The following is an 11,521-nucleotide window of genomic DNA, read 5'->3' as shown; positions in this document are numbered from 1 at the left end:
CATCCAACCCAGTATCCTGTACCTGCCCTCTCCATACCCCCTGATACCTTTAGCCACAAAGACCACATCTAACTCCCTTTAAATATAGCCAATGAACTGTGCTCAACTGCCTTATGTGGCAGATAATTCCACAGATTCGCCACTCTGTGTGTGAAAAATATTTTTCTCAACTGAGTCCTAAACGATTTCCCCCTTTTCTTTAAACTGTGACCCCTTGTTCTGGACTTCCACAGCATCAGGAACAAGCTTTCTGCATCTAGCCTGTCCAACCCCTTAAGAATGTTGCAAGTTTCTATAAGACCCCCCCCCCCCCCCCCCCCCCCCCCCCATCTTCTAAATTGTAGCGAGTAGAAGCCGAGTCTATCCTGTCTTTCTTCATATGTAAGTCCTGACATCCCAGGGATCAGTCTGGTGAACCTTCTCTGTACTCCCTCTATGGCAATAATGTCTTTACTCAGATTAGGAGACCAAAACTGTACGCAATACTCCAGGTGTGTTCTCACCAAGACCCTGCACAACTACAGTAGAACCTCCCTACTCCTATACTCAAATCCTTTTGCTATGAATGCTAACATACCATTTGCTTTCTTCACTGCCTGCTGCACCTGCATTCCTACTTTCAATGACTGGTGTAGCATGACAGCCAGGTCTCGTTGCATCTCCCCTTTTCCTAATCGGTCACCATTCAGATAATAGTCCACGTTCCTGTTTTTGCCACCAAAGTGGATAACCTCACATTTATCCACATTATACTGCATCTGTCATGCATTTCCCCACACACCCAACCTATGCACGTCACCTTGCAGCCTCCTAGCATCCTCCTCACAGCTAACACTGCTACCCAGCATCGTGTCATCCGCAAACTTGGAGATGTTGCATTCAATTCCCTCATCCAAATCATTAATAGTTATTGTAAATAGCTGGGGTATGAGCCTTGCGGTACCCCACTAGTCACTGCCTGCCATTGTGAAAATGGCCCGTTTACTCCTACTCTTTGCTTCCTGTCTGCTAGCCAGTTCTCTATCCACATCAATACTGAACCCCCAATACCGTGTACTTTAAGTTTGTATACTAATCTCTTATGTGGGACATTGTCGAAAACCTTCTGAAAGTCCAGATATAACACATCCACTGTTCTCCCTGATCCACCTCACTAGTTACATCCTCGAAAAATCCTATAAGATTCTTCAGACATGATTTACCTTTCATAAATCCATGCTGACTTTGTCCAATGAATTCACCACTTTCCAAATGTGCTGCTATCCCATCTTTAATAACTGACTCCAGAATTTTCCCCAACACCGATGTTAGACTAACTGGTCTGTAATTCCCCGTTTTCTCTCTCCCTCTCTCTTTAAAAAGTGGGGTTACATTAGCTACCCTCTAGTCCTCAGGAACTACTCCAGAATCTAAAGAGTTTTGAAAAATTATCACTAATGCATCCACTATTTCTGCGGCTACTTCCTTAAGTACTCTGGGATGCAATTTATCTGGCTCTGGGGATTTATCGGCCTTTAATCCATTCAATTTACCTAACACCACTTCCCGTCTAACCTGGATTTCACTCATTTCCTCCATCTCATTGAACCCCAGGTCCCTTGCTATTTCCGGCAGATTATTTATGTCCTCCTTAGTGAGGACAGAACCAAAGTAGTTATTCAATTGGTCTGCCATGTCCTTGTTCCCCGTGATCAATTCGCCTGTTTCTGACTGCAAGGGACCTACATTAGTTTTAACTAATCTTTTCCTCTTCACATATCTATAAAAACTTTTGCATTCCGTTTTTATGTTCCCTGCCAGTTTTCTTTCATAATCAATTTTCCCTTTCCTAATGTTGTCCTCCTCTGTTGGACTCTGCTGAATTTCTCCCAGTCCTCTGGTAGGCTGCTTTTTCTGACTAATTTGTACGCTTCAGCTTTTGTTTTGATACTATCCCTGATTTCCCTTGTTATCCACGGATGCACTACCTTCCCTGATTTATTATTTTGCCAAACTGGGATGAACAATTGTTGTAGTTCATCCATGCTGTCTTTAAATGCCTTCCATTGCATATTCACCGTCAACCCTTTAAGAATAATTTGCCAGTCTATCTAGGCCAATTCACGTCTCATACCGTCAAAGTTATCTTTCTTTAAGTTCAGGACCCTTGTTTCTGAATTAACAATGTCACTCTCCATCCTAATGAAGAACTCAACCATATTATGGTCACTCTCGCCCAACGGGCCACGCACAACAAGACTGCTAACTAACCCTTCCGCATTACCCAATACCCAATCTAAAATAGCCTGTTCTCTCGTTGGTTCCTCTACATGTTGGTTTGGAAAACTATCCCGCATACATTCCAACTTCACTACTACTGTTAGGTGGCCTGTACACAACTTCCACTAGCGTTTTCTGCCCCTTCGCAGCTCTACGCATATCAATTCCACATCCTGCAAGCTAATGTCCTTCGTTTCTATTGCGTTAATATCCTCTCTAACCAGAAACGCTTCCCCGCCTCCTTTTCCTTTCTGTCTATCCCTCCTGAATACTGAATATCTCTGGATGTGCAGCTCCCAGCCTTGGTCACCCTGGAGCCATGTCTCCGTGATCCCAACTATATCATATTCATTAATAACTATCTGCACATTCAACTCATCCACCTTATGCTCCTTGCATTAAGATACAAAGCCTTCAGGCTTGTTTTTACAACATTCTTACCACTTAGACAATTATGTTGAAAAGTGGCCCTTTTTGATCTTTGCCCTGGATTTTTCTGCCTGCCACTTTTACTTTTCACCTTGCTACCTATTGCTTCTACCCTCATTTTACACCCCTCTGCCTCTCTGCTCTTGCACCCATCCCCCTGCCACATTAGTTTAAATCCTCACCGACAGCACTAGCAAACACTCCCCAAAGGACATTGGTTCCATTCCAGCCCAGGTGCAGACCGTCCTGTTTGTACTGGTCCCACCTCCCCCAGAACTGGTTCCAATGCTCTAGAAATTTGAATCCCTCCCCCTTTCACCATTTTCAAGCCACGTAATTATCTGCAATATCCTCCTATTTCTACTCTGACTAGCCCCTGGCACTGGTAGTAATCCAGAGATTATTACCTTTGAGGTCCTTATTTTAAGTTTATCACTTCCTATTGAGGGAGCGCAGCGTAGGTTCACAATGTTAATTCCTAGGATGGCGGGAATGTCATATGCTGAGAGTATGGAGCAGCTGGGCTTCTACACTCTGGACTTTAGAAGGATGAGAGGGTTTCTCATTGAAACATATAAGATTGTAAAGGGCTTGGACACACTAGAGGCAGTAAATATGTTCCCGATGTTGAGGGAGTCTAGAACAAGGGGCCACAGTTTCAGAATAAGGAGTAAGTCATTCAGAACGGAGACGATGAAACAGTTGTTATCACAGAGAGTGGTGAATCTGTGGAATTATCTGCCTCAGGTTCTCTGGATGCTTTCAAGATAGAGCTAGATAGGGTTCTTAAACATAGCGGACTCAGGGGATATGGGAAGAAGGCAGGAATTGGGGATGATCAGTCAAGATCATATTGAATGGCGGTGCTGGCTGGAAGGGCCAAATGGCCTACTCCTGCACCTATTGTCTATTGTCTATAAACGAACTGTACAGAATCGTGAACAGCATGCATAAAGTGGACGCGGAGTGGATGTTTCCTGTCGTGGGAGAGTCCAGTACTAGAGGTCATATCCTCAGAATTAAAGGACTTCCTTGAGGAAGGAGATGAGGGGAAATTTATTTCGTCAGAGGCTGGTGAATCTGTGGAATTCTTTGCCACAGAAGGATGCGGAGGCCAAGCCATTGGATATTATTTAAGGCACTTCCGTAGTAGTTCCTAGGCCTTTCACTGCAGCCTTACTTAAATAGAAGCACAACAATGCCATCACATCATCCATCACAGCACCCATATTCGACGATGATACCTCAACCAGGTGAAATTAAGCCCAGTCGAATCATTATTTCTGACATTTGATAAAAGGATGGATCGATTGGGATAATATTCACTTGAATTTAGGGGGATAAGGGGATCTTATGGAAATATAAACAATTCTTAAGGGATTGGACAGGTTCGAAGTAGGAAAAACTTTCCCGGTGTTCGTGGAGTCCAGAACCAGCGGTCACAGTTTAAGAATACGCGCTCGGACAATTAGGACTGAAAGGAAGTTAAACGTTTTCAACCAGAGAGTTGCGAATCTGTGGCCATTTCACTGGATGTATTCAAGAGGGATTTATGCCCCTGTCCCACTTAGGAAACCTGAACGGAAACACTGGAGATTTGCGCCCCACCCAAGGTTTCCCTGCGTTTCCCGGAGGTTTTTGCCGTTCTTCCTACCTGCTTCCACTACCTGCAACCTCCGGCAACCAGCTGCAACCTCCGGGAACCGCACGTTCCGTTCAGGTTTCCTAAGTGGGACAGGGGCATAACGTCTATAACACACTGCAGCATGTTAATCCTACCATGCAACAGTACCAACTAACTGCACATGTCCGCGTAGCGATAATATGAATGGTTTGGTAGTAAAGTAACCAATCTACATGTATCTGACTCAGGACTTGCTCGTGTTTATTCCTTGCAAGAGCAAGGGGGAATGATAAGACACCAGAGACAACGCGGCGGACTCGGATTAATATACGAGGGGAACGGAAACAAAATTTCAAGAGAGCAAAACTCGGGTCCTGAAAGGAACGGTCACCCTGAATCTAATTTCTTTATTGATATTCGGCTTTTGTTTTAAGATGAGGAATTCCAGTGGATTCAGATACAAGTTACATCGAATGGAGGGATGTCGGAGGACGAAGTGAAGGAGGCCCTCCGGGTGAAGGTGAGAACACAACGCCACGGAAGGCGGGTTGGATATGGGGCATTGCCCCTTTCACTGTCTTTCCTCACTAAGGGTCAGAAACTTCGCGGGTGGAGTTAGGGACACCGGACAGGTCTCACTGTCTCTTCTCGCTGACGATTTGGGACTACACGGAGTGAATGGGGGGGTGTACATATGTCGACTCTGTCTGCACAATCTCCCCTCAGCCAGTCTCCTCCCTGGCAGTTTCATTCTCTCTCTCTTCCTCTCACTCACCCTCTCCCCACCCCCCGTCTCTCTCTATCTGTCTCTGTCTCTCTCTCTGTCTCTCTCTGTCTCTCTCTCTCTCTCTCTCTGTGTCTCTCTCTCTCTCTCTCTCTCTCTCTCTCTCTCTCTCTCTCTCTCTCTCTCTCTCTCTCTCTCTCTCTCTCTCTCTCTCTCTCTCTCTCTCTCTCTCTCTCTCTCTCTCTCTCGTTCGGTCTCGTCCTCTCTTCTCTCCATCTCTCTCTCTTCGTCTCTCTACTCTCTCTCCTCTCTCTCGCTCTCTCCCTCTCTTCTACTTCCTCATCTCTCTTCTCTCTATCTCTCTCCCTCTCTCACACTCTCCTTTCTTTCTCTCTGTCTCACTCTCTCACTCTTTCGCTCTCTCATATTATTTCTTTCTCTTTCTCTCTCTCTCTCTCTCTCTCACTCACTCTCTCTCTCTCTCTCTCACAACTCTCTCTCTCTCACACACACACACACACACACACACACACACACACACACACACTATCTTTCTTTCTCTCTCACTCTCTCCCATTCTCTATTTTTCACACTCTCCAACTCACTCCCCTCTATCTCCCTCTCCCTCTCCCTCCTCACTCTCTTTCTCTATCTCTAACTCTCACATTCTCTCTCACCCATCCACCCCCCCTCCTCTCTCTCCCTCCCACTTTCGGTCCCCATCCCTGTCCCTTCCCTCTCACCTCTCCCTCTCCCTCTCCCCCCACCTCTCATTCGCCCTTTCCCTCTCCCTCTCTCTCTCTTCCTCTCTCTTCATCTCACTCTCTCCATTTATTTCCTTCTCCCCCTCTCCTCACTCTCTCTCTCTCTAACTCTCTATCTCTATATCTCTCTCGCTATCTGTCTCTATCTCGCTGGCTCTCTCTCTCTGTCTCTCCCTCTCCCTCTCTCTCTCACTCTCTTTCAAGTTCTCTCTCTCTCCCTCCCCCCCTCTCTCCCTTACACCCTTTATTTATCTCCCTCCTCTCGTTCTCTGTTTCTCTCTGCGCTCCCTCACTATTTCGAACCTCCTCCCTCTTCTCCCACTCTCTTCTTACCTCCCACTCTTGCAATCACTCACATTTGCCGTTCTATGTGCTTCAGCTGCAGGATATGTTTGATGACCCGGACCCCCAGATCGAGAGCGTGTTCACCGAGGACGAGTCCTGGGAAGACTGACAGGAACCGCGCTGCCGTGGATCTTGGAGCTTGTGTTGCCGCCCCATCCTACATCATCTTGCCTCTTTCTCGCCTTGTCCTTAGGATGGACTGCACGGTTGTTGCTTCTCTCTGTGCTGCGGGTACTGTGGTCTGTCGCTGGTGATGAACCCCCCCATTCGTCTAGTCATCACCAATTATCTTCTGAGTTTTTAACTTATGGCTCAGCTCTAATTATGTGTGACCGGATTATTTCTTTTTGATAAATGCAGAAATATGGAAACTCTCCAAGGCTCTATCGGAACTGGGAATGGTGCCCCCTTCTCCCTGATTTTATGCGGTCCAGTGGGAAACGTGGTCCTTTACAAAGAGCGGGAAGAGAAGCGTTGATGTTTGGTGAGCGAGGTGGGGTGAATGGTGAATCCGTGGTGAGGCTCTAGAAGGCGCTGGCCTGGCCGCATTTCAAATATTGTGAACAATGCTGGGCACAATCCAAGGAAGAATCTGTTGGTTCTGCAGAGGGCCCGGAGGGATCACAGGAATAAGTAGGTTAACATATGATGATAATTTGATTCCACTGGTCCGGTTCCCCCTGGAGTGGAGTAGGATGTGTGGGGACCTCATTGAAACATATACAAAATGCTGGAGTAACTGGAGGGACTGGCAGTATCTCTGGAGAGAAGGAATGGGTGGTGTTTCGAATCGAGACACTTTTTCAGGCCATTTACGCACGCCTTTCATTTCTCACAAGCTCCTCATCTTTGAAAGCCCTCAATCTCCCACACACTCACACTATCACTATCTCACACGTCCCATCTCTCACACTCCGAGGGTGGGTTGGACATGCATCAAGCTGCCAGAGGAAACGACCTGGGCGGGTACAGCCTGGGGCGACACAGTGATATCAGTAGATTTGCTGCCTTACATCCCAAGAAACCCGGTTTCGATCCTGATTGCGGGTGCTGTATGTACGTATTTTGTACTTATAAGATTGTTAAGGGCTTGGACACGCTCGAGGTAGGAAACATTTTCCCGATGTTGGGGGGAGTCCAGAACCAGGGGCGACATAAGAATAAGGAGGAAGCCATTTAGAACGGAGACGAGGAAACACTTCTTCTCACCGAGGGTGGTGAGTATGTGGAATTATCTGCCTCAGAGGGCAGTGGAGGCTGGTTCTCTGGATGCTTTCAAGAGAGAGCTAGATAGGGCTCTTAAAAATAGCGGAGTCAGGGGATATGGGGAGAAGGCAGGACCAGGGTACTGATTGGGGATGATCAGCCATGATCACATTGGATGGCGGTGCTGGCTCGAAGGGTCGCATGGCCTCATGCAACTATTGTCTATTGTCTATTGTACTTTCTCCCTGTGACCGCGTGGGTTTTCGCCCGGTTTTCCGCTTTCCTGTCACGCTCCAAATGCGTGCAGCTCTGTAAATGATACAACTTTGGCTTCCATCATGGCTTCTATAAATTGTACCTTGTTCACAGTGTGTAGGATAATACTAATGTACGGCGTGATCGTTGGTCGGCGCGGATTCGCTGGGCCGAAGTGCATGTTTCCGCGCTATATCTGCAAAGACTAAAGTCCAAAGGAGAGATTTGGAGGGGTTAAGTGCAGGCAACTGGGACGGGCTTAGGTGGGCGTTTTCATATTCGTGGACGAGGTGGCCAAAGGGTCTGTTCCCTCTCTCTATCCTCTCTAACTCTTCACCCACGCAGACATGCCAAGACATTCAAAAAGAGGAGACATACACACAGAGGGACTTCGAGCACACACACCAAACACAGGATCTCCTGACTTCACAGATATGTAGTCTTTCAAAGCACCCACGCACGCACCCGCACACACTAATATACACTCACAACGCACCCGCACACGCACTCGCACCGCCCCTTGACAACACCCAGGTTAACTAACACCAGACCACACTTTCAGTAACACAAACACAGATACACTCTATCCACAAACACATTGGACACCGAGAAAGAAACAAACACCACTGACCGCACGCTCGTCCACTCTCATCCGACGCAGTCAAATGCATACGCACACCTGACGTCAGACAGAATCACTAACCACCCACCAGACACTCACTCACATGCACTCACACGTAAACTCCTATATCGTAAGCTAATGTCATAAAGGATATGAGTAGAATTAGGCCATTCGGCCCATCATTATGTCATTCAATCATGGCTGATCTATCTCTCCCTCTTCACCTCATTTCTTGCCTTCTCTCCATAATCTCTGTCACCTGTACTAATCAAGAATCTATCTATCTCTGCCTTAAAAAAATACACTGACTTGGTCTCCACAGCCTTCCGTAGCAAAATATTCACAGATTCACCACCGTCTGACTAAGTGTATTTCTCTTCATTACCTTCTTAAAAGAACGTCCTTTAAATCTGAGGATCTAACGTCGTCATGGACTCTTCCATTAGTGGAAACATCCATGACTGTCAAAGATACAGAAACATTCCGGACCACAGAAACACAGATGCACAAAACCGCACACGCCAATTCGACAAGCATTCAGAGATTAAAAATAAAACTCATAACCATATCCAACTGATCTGCGATCCCACGCACTAATTATACCAAACTCTCCCGACCATATACAGAATTGTCACAACAACGCACACTCACGCACAAAGACGCCTGACCACGAGCAGATACGGCATCCACACATTCTCACGCACATACACTACACGACATAATTCCTTCTATCCACAGATGCTGCCTGGCTCGCTAAGTTACTCCACTTGTGTCTATTTTCAGTTTAAACCAGCATCTGCAGTATCTTCTGACTGTACTATTCCTTCTAAACAGAGATGCTATTTATCCGGCTATCTAACGCTATCTAACAATGATATATTCTACATTTTCCTTGAACTTCTTTCCATGTCCCATTTTCACACCTTATACTTCCTTATCTATAACCATATAACCATATAACCATATAACAATTACAGCACGGAAACAGACCATCTCGGCCCTACAGGTCCGTGCCGAACAACTTTTTTCCCTTAGTCCCACCTGCCTGCACTCATACCATAAATATAACCATATACCAATTACAATAACTATGTATCTCCCTCTCCCCAAACATCAGTCTGAACAAGAGTCTCGACCCGAAAAGTCACCCATTCCCACTCTCCAGAGATGCTGCCTGTCCCACTGAGTTACTCCAGCGTAATGTGTCTATCTTAAACCAGCATCTGTATTTCCTTCCCACCTAGATGCAAATACACACACTCACACGTAAACACTGCTGCCTACGCAGATGAACTAAAATCACATGTGTTTGGAGCGACACGCACTTAACGACAATGCACGGTATAATACTGACGTCTTGCCAATATATTTTAACCACATGCGCTTGGCCAAACATCTGGACAAATATAAACACTCTAATCTTCCACAGGCTGCCTTCGATCATTGCCTATCATGAACCCCCCCCGTCCCGCCTCCAACGTCAGTCACTCCTCCCGCCTCAAAAACTCAGTTCAGTTTAGCTTATTGCCCCGTGTATCGAAATACAGTGAAATGCTTTTTGTTGCGTGCTGACCAGTCATTAGATAGACAGTACATGATTACAATCGATTCGTTAAAGTTCAAGTACAAGTTTATTGTCATGTGTCCCCGTATAGGACAATGAAATTCTTGCTTTGCTTCAGCACACAGAACATAGTAGGCATTTACTACAAAACAGATCAGTGTGTCCATATACCATAATATAAATATATACACACATGAATAACAAAACTGATGGAGTGCAAATAACAGATAATGGGTTATTAATAATCAGAGTTTTGTTCGAGCCCAATGGTTGTGGGGAAGTAGCTATTCCTGAACCTGGTTGTTGCAGTCTTCAGGCTCCTGTACCTTCTAGCTGAAGGTAGCGGGGACATGAGTGTGTGCTCAGGATGGAATGGGACTTTGATGATACTGCCAGCCTTTTTGACAGTGTATGGATACACGATAAGATAATTACATTTAGTGCAAGGCAAAGCCAGCATGGTCCGATTAAGGATACTCAGATGGTCATCAAAGAGGACGATGGTAGTTCAGGACTGCTCTCTGGTTGACTCAGTTGCCCGATAACAGCCGGGAAGCAGCTGTCGCTGAATCTGGTGATGTGCGTTACCTCCCCACCCCCACGCTTCTCAGTGCCCCGATTCCCAACATCCGCTTCGGCGCTACCCTGCATGGCCATTCCTTCGCTCCACCACCACTTAACTAGGGGAATCACCCCGAGCTCGGCGGCCCACTGATGTGGAACGGTCACCACGCGGAAGGAGAGATAAACCAGCGAGTTTCTACCGGTGGACGTGGGGAGCAGAAAGCAGAGTCATTGGTGGAAGTGAAGTGCCGGACGCGGCGGCTGCTGATACTGCAAGGGCATAAAGTCATGTGATAGGCGCAGAACTATGCCATACAGGCCTTGATGTCCACTGCCCCATCCTATCATGGCGATCAATCTATACCTCCTAACTCCATTCTCGTGCCTTCTCGCCCTGGCCCCTGACACTCATACTAATCAAGAATCTATATATCCCTGCGTTTAAGCATATACATTGGCAGAGAATTCCACAGTTTCACTAACCTAAAGTACTTCACATCTCCTTCCTAATGGGACGTCCTTTAATTCTGAGGCTAAGACCTCTAGTCCTAGATTTTCCCACTCGTGGAATCATCCTCCCCACATCTTCATTATCCAATAAATTCACTGTTCGGTACATTTTAATGAGGTCCCTCCTCCCCCACTCATTCTTCTAAATTCTAGCGAGTACAGGCCCAGTGCTGTCAAACGATCATCATACGTTAACCTATCATTCCTGGGATCATTCTTGTAAACCTCCTCTGGACATTCTTCAGGGCCAGCATATTCTTCCTCAGATATGGTGCCCAAAACCGCTGTCAGTATTCCAAACGTGGCCTTATCTGCGCCTTATAGAGCCTCATGAACGGTGGGAGGCGTGGGACCGACATGCCTCGGATTGCTAACAATACTCCAAATGCGGGTCCAGTGGGTTAAAAGTCTGAAGCTGAGACCATCCAGAAGACGTTACAGTTCCTGATTATTTTGTGCTTATGAAACCGATGGTTGCTACTGCTGATAATTGGTGTGCGTGCTTAATTAAACCTTCATTCACTTAAAAACATCGTTTTGAGAATGTTGGCTTCATTCATAATCTGATAGATATGAGGGTACATAAAAGAAGCAAGTATGAATTATCTTACGGTTCACACTACCGTAATAAAGAAACTATTATTAAAGGGACGGC

Source organism: Amblyraja radiata, chromosome 40 (genome assembly GCF_010909765.2).
Source record: "Amblyraja radiata isolate CabotCenter1 chromosome 40, sAmbRad1.1.pri, whole genome shotgun sequence".
Lineage (NCBI taxonomy): Eukaryota > Metazoa > Chordata > Chondrichthyes > Rajiformes > Rajidae > Amblyraja > Amblyraja radiata.
This window is presented reverse-complemented; position numbering follows the sequence as displayed.